Below are 9,556 nucleotides of genomic sequence, written 5' to 3' on the forward strand. Positions count from 1 at the left end.
ACTACATTATCTGTACTCAGATATCACTGTGTTATCTGTGGTGTTACATAGGACTGCAGGTGACTACTACATTATCTGTACCCATAGATATCACTGTGTTATTTGTGCTGTTACATAGGACTGCAGGTGACAGCTACTAAATTATCTGTACTCAGAGATATCACTGTGTTATCTGTGCTGTTACATAGGACTGCAGGTGACAGCTACTACATTATCTGTACTCAGAGATATCACTGTGTTATCTGTGCTGTTACATAGGACTGCAGGTGACATCTACTACATTATCTGTACTCAGAGATATCACTGTGTTATCTGTGCTGTTACATAGGACTGCAGGTGAAATCTACTACATTATCTGTACTCAGAGATATCACTGTATTATCTGTGGTGTTACATAGGACTGCAGGTGACTACTACATTATCTGTACTCAGAGATATCACTGTGTTATCTGTGGTGTTACATAGGACTGCAGGTGAAATCTACTACATTATCTGTACTCAGAGATATCACTGTGTTATCTGTGGTGTTACATAGGACTGCAGGTGACTACTACTTTATCTGTACTCAGAGATATCACTGTGTTATCTGTGGTGTTACATAGGACTGCAGGTGACATCTACATTATCTGTACTCAGAGATATCACTGTGTTATCTGTGGTGTTACATAGGACTGCAGGTGACAGCTATTACATTATCTGTACTCAGAGATATCACTGTTATCTGTGCTGTTACATAGGACTGCAGGTGACTACTACATTATCTGTACTCAGATATCACTGTGTTATCTGTGGTGTTACATAGGACTGCAGGTGACTACTACATTATCTGTACCCAGAGATATCACTGTGTTATTTGTGCTGTTACATAGGACTGCAGGTGACAGCTACTAAATTATCTGTACTCAGAGATATCACTGTGTTATCTGTGCTGTTACATAGGACTGCAGGTGACAGCTACTACATTATCTGTACTCAGAGATATCACTGTGTTATCTGTGCTGTTACATAGGACTGCAGGGGACATCTACTACATTATCTGTACTCAGAGATATCACTGTGTTATCTGTGGTGTTACATAGGACTGCAGGTGACATCTACTACATTATCTGTACTCAGAGATATCACTGTGTTATCTGTGCTGTTACATAGGACTGCAGGTGACAGCTACTACATTATCTGTACTCAGAGATATCACTGTGTTATCTGTGCTGTTACATAGGACTGCAGGTGACAGCTACTACATTATCTGTACTCAGAGATATCACTGTGTTATCTGTGGTGTTACATAGGACTGCAGGTGACTACTACATTATCTGTACTCAGAGATATCACTGTGTTATCTGTGGTGTTACATAGGACTGCAGGTGACATCTACATTATCTGTACTCAGAGATATCACTGTGTTATCTGTGGTGTTACATAGGACTGCAGGTGACAGCTATTACATTATCTGTACTCAGAGGGATATCACTGTGTTATCTGTGGTGTTACATAGGACTGCAGGTGACAGCTACTACATTATGTGTACTCAGAGATATCACTGTGTTATCTGTGGTGTTACATAGGACTGCAGGTGACAGCTACTAAATTATCTGTACTCAGAGATATCACTGTGTTATCTGTGCTGTTACATAGGACTGCAGGTGACTACTACATTATCTGTACTCAGAGATATCACTGTGTTATCTGTGGTGTTACATAGGACTGCAGGTGACTACTACATTATCTGTACTCAGAGATATCACTGTGTTATCTGTGCTGTTACATAGGACTGCAGGTGACATCTACATTATCTGTACTCAGAGATATCACTGTGTTATCTGTGGTGTTACATAGGACTGCAGGTGACAGCTACTACATTATCTGTACTCAGAGATATCACTGTGTTATCTGTGCTGTTACATAGGACTGCAGGTGACTACTACATTATCTGTACTCAGAGATATCACTGATATCTGTGGTGTTACATAGGACTGCAGGGGACATCTACTACATTATCTGTACTCAGAGATATCACTGTGTTATCTGTGCTGTTACATAGGACTGCAGGTGACAGCTACTAAATTATCTGTACTCAGAGATATCACTGTGTTATCTATGGTGTTACATAGGACTGCAGGTGACTACTACATTATCTGTACTCAGAGATATCACTGTGTTATCTGTGCTGTTACATAGGACTGCAGGTGACATCTACTACATTATCTGTACTCAGAGATATCACTGTGTTATCTGTGGTGTTACATAGGACTGCAGGTGACAGCTACTAAATTATCTGTACTCAGAGATATCACTGTGTTATCTGTGCTGTTACATAGGACTGCAGGTGACATCTACTACATTATCTGTACTCAGAGATATCACTGTGTTATCTGTGCTGTTACATAGGACTGCAGGTGACATCTACTACATTATCTGTACTCAGGGATATCACTGTGTTATCTGTGCTGTTACATAGGACTGCAGGTGACTACTACATTATCTGTACTCAGAGATATCACTGTGTTATCTGTGCTGTTACATAGGACTTCAGGTGACATCTACATTATCTGTACTCAGAGATACCACTGTGTTATGTGGTGTTACATAGGACTGCAGGTGACTACTACATTATCTGTACTCAGAGATATCACTGTGTTATCTGTGCTGTTACATAGGACTGCAAGTAACTTCTACATTATCTGTACTCAGAGATATCGCTGTGTTATCTGTGGTGTTACATAGGACTGCAGGTGACATCTACTGCATTATCTGTACTCAGAGATATCACTGTGTTATCTGTGGTGTTACATAGGACTGCAGGTGACTACTACATTATCTGTACTCAGAGATATCACTGTTATCTGTGGTGTTACATAGGACTGCAGGTGACATCTACTACATTATCTGTACTCAGAGATTTCACTGTGTTATCTGTGCTGTTACATAGGACTGCAGGTGACTACTACATTATCTGTACTCAGAGGGATATCACTGTGTTATCTGTGGTGTTACATAGGACTGCAGGTGACTACTACATTATCTGTACTCAGAGGGATATCACTGTGTTATCTGTGGTGTTACATAGGACTGCAGGTGACATCTACTACATTATCTGTACTCAGAGATATCACTGTCTGATCTGTGGTGTTACATAGGACTGCAGGTGACATCTACTACATTATCTGTACTCTGAGATATCACTGTGTTATCTGTGCTGTTACATAGGACTGCAGGTGACATCTACTACATTATCTGTACTCAGAGGGATATCACTGTGTTACCTGTGGTGTTACATAGGACTGCAGGTGACATCTACTACATTATCTGTACTCAGAGATATCACTGTGTTATCTGTGGTGTTACATAGGACTGCAGGTGACATCTACTACATTATCTGTACTCAGAGGGATATCACTGTGTTATCTGTGCTGTTACATAGGACTGCAGGTGACTACTACATTATCTGTACTCAGAGATATCACTGTGTTATCTGTGGTGTTACATAGGACTGCAGGTGACTACTACATTATCTGTACTCAGAGATATCACTGTGTTATCTGTGCTGTTACATAGGACTGCAGGTGACTACTACATTATCTGTACTCAGAGAGATCACTGTGTTATCTGTGGTGTTACATAGGACTGCAGGTGACTACTACATTATCTGTACTCAGATATCACTGTGTTATCTGTGCTGTTACATAGGACTGCAGGTGACTACTACATTATCTGTACTCAGAGATATCACTGTGTTATCTGTGCTGTTACATAGGACTGCAGGTGACATCTACTACATTATCTGTACTCAGAGATATCACTGTATTATCTGTGGTGTTACATAGGACTGCAGGTGACTACTACATTATCTGTACTCAGAGATATCACTGTGTTATCTGTGGTGTTACATAGGACTGCAGGTGAAATCTACTACATTATCTGTACTCAGAGATATCACTGTGTTATCTGTGCTGTTACATAGGACTGCAGGTGACTACTACATTATCTGCACTCAGATATCACTGTGTTATCTGTGGTGTTACATAGGACTGCAGGTGACTACTACATTATCTGTACCCAGAGATATCACTGTGTTATTTGTGCTGTTACATAGGACTGCAGGTGACAGCTACTAAATTATCTGTACTCAGAGATATCACTGTGTTATCTGTGCTGTTACATAGGACTGCAGGTGACATCTACTACATTATCTGTACTCAGAGATATCACTGTGTTATCTGTGCTGTTACATAGGACTGCAGGGGACATCTACTACATTATCTGTACTCAGAGATATCACTGTGTTATCTGTGGTGTTACATAGGACTGCAGGTGACATCTACTACATTATCTGTACTCAGAGATATCACTGTGTTATCTGTGCTGTTACATAGGACTGCAGGTGACAGCTACTACATTATCTGTACTCAGAGATATCACTGTGTTATCTGTGCTGTTACATAGGACTGCAGGTGACAGCTACTACATTATCTGTACTCAGAGATATCACTGTGTTATCTGTGGTGTTACATAGGACTGCAGGTGACATCTACTACATTATCTGTACTCAGAGATATCACTGTGTTATCTGTGCTGTTACATAGGACTGCAGGTGACTACTACATTATCTGTACTCAGAGATATCACTGTGTTATCTGTGCTGTTACATAGGACTGCAGGTGACTACTACATTATCTGTACTCAGAGATATCACTGTGCTATCTGTGGTGTTACATAGGACTGCAGGTGACATCTACTACATTATCTGTACTCAGAGATATCACTGTGTTATCTGTGCTGTTACATAGGACTGCAGGGGACATCTACATTATCTGTACTCAGAGATCACTGTGTTATCTGTGCTGTTACATAGGACTGCAGGTGACTACTACATTATCTGTACTCAGAGATATCACTGTGTTATCTGTGGTGTTACATAGGACTGCAGGTGAAATCTACTACATTATCTGTACTCAGAGATATCACTGTGTTATCTGTGCTGTTACATAGGACTGCAGGTGACTACTACATTATCTGTACTCAGATATCACTGTGTTATCTGTGGTGTTACATAGGACTGCAGGTGACTACTACATTATCTGTACCCAGAGATATCACTGTGTTATTTGTGCTGTTACATAGGACTGCAGGTGACAGCTACTAAATTATCTGTACTCAGAGATATCACTGTGTTATCTGTGCTGTTACATAGGACTGCAGGTGACAGCTACTACATTATCTGTACTCAGAGATATCACTGTGTTATCTGTGCTGTTACATAGGACTGCAGGTGACATCTACTACATTATCTGTACTCAGATATCACTGTGTTATCTGTGCTGTTACATAGGACTGCAGGTGACTACTACATTATCTGTACTCAGAGATATCACTGTGTTATCTGTGCTGTTACATAGGACTGCAGGTGACTACTACATTATCTGTACTCATCACTGTGCTATCTGTGGTGTTACATAGGACTGCAGGTGACATCTACTACATTATCTGTACTCAGAGATATCACTGTGTTATCTGTGGTGTTACATAGGACTGCAGGTGACATCTACTACATTATCTGTACTCAGAGACATCACTGTGTTATCTGTGCTGTTACATAGGACTGCAGGTGACTACTACATTATCTGTACTCAGAGATATCACTGTGTTATCTGTGGTGTTACATAGGACTGCAGGTGACTACTACATTATCTGTACTCAGATATCACTGTGTTATCTGTGCTGTTACATAGGACTGCAGGTGACTACTACATTATATGTACTCAGATATCACTGTGTTATCTGTGCTGTTACATAGGACTTCAGGTGACATCTACTACATTATCTGTACTCAGAGATATCACTGTGTTATCTGTGCTGTTACATAGGACTGCAGGTGACTACTACATTATCTGTACTCAGAGATATCACTGTGTTATGTGGTGTTACATAGGACTGCAGGTGACATCTACTACATTATCTGTACTCAGAGATATCACTGTGTTATCTGTGGTGTTACATAGGACTGCAGGTGACTACTACATTATCTGTACTCAGAGATATCACTGTGTTATCTGTGGTGTTACATAGGACTGCAGGTGACATCTACATTATCTGTACTCAGAGATATCACTGTGTTATCTGTGGTGTTACATAGGACTGCAGGTGACAGCTACTAAATTATCTGTACTCAGAGATATCACTGTGTTATCTGTGCTGTTACATAGGACTGCAGGTGACTACTACATTATCTGTACTCAGAGATATCACTGTGTTATCTGTGGTGTTACATAGGACTGCAGGTGACTACTACATTATCTGTACTCAGAGATATCACTGTGTTATCTGTGGTGTTACATAGGACTGCAGGTGACAGCTACTAAATTATCTGTACTCAGAGATATCACTGTGTTATCTGTGCTGTTACATAGGACTTCAGGTGACATCTACATTATCTGTACTCAGAGATACCACTGTGTTATGTGGTGTTACATAGGACTGCAGGTGATTTCTCCAGGTTGCAGAAGTTCAAACTTCATCGTGCCCTGGTGTGCTGGTGTCTGTATACATATGTGCTGGTGTCTGTATACATGTGTGCTGGTGTCTGTATGTGTGTATACATGTGTGCTGGTGTCTGTATGTCTGTATACATGTGTGCTGGTGTCTGTATACATGTGTGCTGGTGTCTGTATACATGTGTGCTGGTGTCTGTATACATGTGTGCTGGTGTCTGTATGTGTGTATACATGTGTGCTGGTGTCTGTATACATGTGTGCTGGTGTCTGTATGTGTGTATACATGTGTGCTGGTGTCTGTATGTCTGTATACATGTGTGCTGGTGTCTGTATGTCTGTATACATGTGTGCTGGTGTCTGTATGTCTGTATACATGTGTGCTGGTGTCTGTATACATGTGTGCTGGTGTCTGTGTGTGAGATAAATCCTAGAGAACTGGCTCATATTCCCCATTTTCCCCAGTGGCTTAAAATGTAACCTCTGTTATACAGTTATAAAATTGTAGAACCTAAATGTGAACAAGGTGCAATTCAAATAGACACTTACTTGTATAGCTGCCTCTTGTGCTCTGTATGCAGTGCATTATATTCACCCCTGCAACGTACAATCTATAGCGTGTCTACAAGCCCAGCGGGGCTCATTATGATGGAGACTAAAACTTATACAGGAGTGGGGTAGGGGTTCCCCTGTATTCAGAATGCTGTTGAGTGCTCGGCAATGCCCCGTCTGGGATTATTGAATTTCGAGGGTCTATGCAGAGCAGGATAAAGACACCTCTGCTGCACAAACAGGATCTCCTAGAAAGCGTTCTCACCGCCATGTTTTCGCTATCACTGGCTTGGGTGAGCTAAACCAGTCTGCCTGGGGGGGGGGTGATTTGTATATGCTCACTAACATGGAACAGCCTCATTATATTAGCCTTATCAACATATTCTATGTTAGTGAGCATACCGGGGAGGGGATATTGGTGAACATATACAAATCACACAGCCCACCAGACCCTCGAAATTCAATAATCCCAGACGGGGCATTGCCTAGCACTCAACAGCATTCTGAATACAGGGGAACCCCTACCCCACTCTTGTATAAGTTTTAGTCTCCATCATAATGAGCCCCGCTGGGCTTGTAGACACGCTATAAATTGTACGTTGCAGGGGTGAATATAATGCACTGCATACAGAGCACAAGAGGCAGCTATACAAGTAAGTGTCTGTATGGGGACATTTACATTGCACCTTGTTCACATTTAGTTTCTATAATTGTATAACTGTATAACAGAGGTTACATTTTATACCACTGGGGAAAATGGGGAATATGAGCCAGTTCTCTAGAATTGATCGGAACCAAATTATTCCTCCCAGCAAGGCGTGGGGCCAACACACTATTTTTGTTTTTATTAATGTGGGGGGGCCAGACACTTTGGTTGTATGGGGCCCCGAAATTCCTGATGGCGGCCCTGCTTATATTCTATGAGGAGGAGGAGGAGGATATCCCTGATCCCAGGAGCTTACAGTCTATGAGGAGGAGGATATCCCTGATCCCAGGAGCTTACAGTCTATGAGGAGGAGGAGGAGGATATCCCTGATCCCAGGAGCTTACAGTCTATGAGGAGGAGGAGGATATCCCTGATCCCAGGAGCTTACAGTCTATGAGGAGGAGAATATCCCTGATCCCAGGAGCTTACAGTCTATGAGGAGGAGGATATCCCTGATCCCAGGAGCTTACAGTCTATGAGGAGGAGGAGGATATCCCTGATCCCAGGAGCTTACAGTCTATGAGGAGGAGGATATCCCTGATCCCAGGAGCTTACAGTCTATGAGGAGGAGGATATCCCTGATCCCAGGAGCTTACAGTCTATGAGGAGGAGGAGGATATCCCTGATCCCAGGAGCTTACAGTCTATGAGGAGGAGGAGGATATCACTGATCCCAGGAGCTTACAGTCTATGAGGAGGAGGAGGATATCACTGATCCCAGGAGCTTACAGTCTATGAGGAGGAGGAGGATATCCCTGATCCCAGGAGCTTACAGTCTATGAGGAGGAGGAGGATATCCCTGATCCCAGGAGCTTACAGTCTATGAGGAGGAGGAGGAGGATATCCCTGATCCGGGGAGCTTACAGTCTATGAGGAGGAGGAGGAGGATATCCCTGATCCCAGGAGCTTACAGTCTATGAGGAGGAGGATATCCCTGATCCCAGGAGCTTACAGTCTATGAGGAGGAGGAGGATATCCCTGATCCCAGGAGCTTACAGTCTATGAGGAGGAGGAGGATATCCCCGATCCCAGGAGCTTACAGTCTATGAGGAGGAGGAGGAGGATATCCCTGATCCCAGGAGCTTACAGTCTATGAGGAGGAGGATATCCCTGATCCCAGGAGCTTACAGTCTATGAGGAGGAGGAGGATATCCCTGATCCCAGAAGCTTAGTCTATGAGGAGGAGGAGGATATCCCTGATCCCAGAAGCTTAGTCTATGAGGAGGAGGAGGAGGAGGAGGATATCCCTGATCCCGGGAGCTTACAGTCTATGAGGAGGAGGAGGATATCCCTGATCCCAGGAGCTTACAGTCTATGAGGAGGAGGATATCCCTGATCCCAGGAGCTTACAGTCTATGAGGAGGAGGAGGAGGAGGATATCCCTGATCCCAGGAGCTTACAGTCTATGAGGAGGAGGAGGATATCCCTGATCCCAGGAGCTTACAGTCTATGAGGAGGAGGAGGATATCCCTGATCCCAGGAGCTTACAGTCTATGAGGAGGAGGAGGATATCCCTGATCCCAGGAGCTTACAGTCTATGAGGAGGATATCCCTGATCCCGGGAGCTTACAGGGGGGAGGGGGGTGTTGAGAGTTTAACCCCTGAATTCCCAGGTTTCTTTTCCTTCCCCTGAAGTCCCGTGCTGGTCACATGCTTGTGACGTGGCCGGAGAACAATGACGTCACTGCATCGTGCCTGTAAATCCGAATCATCACACAGAAGTGACGTCTAGGGAAACTTAGCCCGAACCTTCTGACGTCATCAGCGCTCTCCATCATCGCCCCCTGCTGGTAGAGCAGAACATGTGTCCA

Source organism: Dendropsophus ebraccatus, chromosome 5, assembly GCF_027789765.1.
Source record: "Dendropsophus ebraccatus isolate aDenEbr1 chromosome 5, aDenEbr1.pat, whole genome shotgun sequence".
Lineage (NCBI taxonomy): Eukaryota > Metazoa > Chordata > Amphibia > Anura > Hylidae > Dendropsophus > Dendropsophus ebraccatus.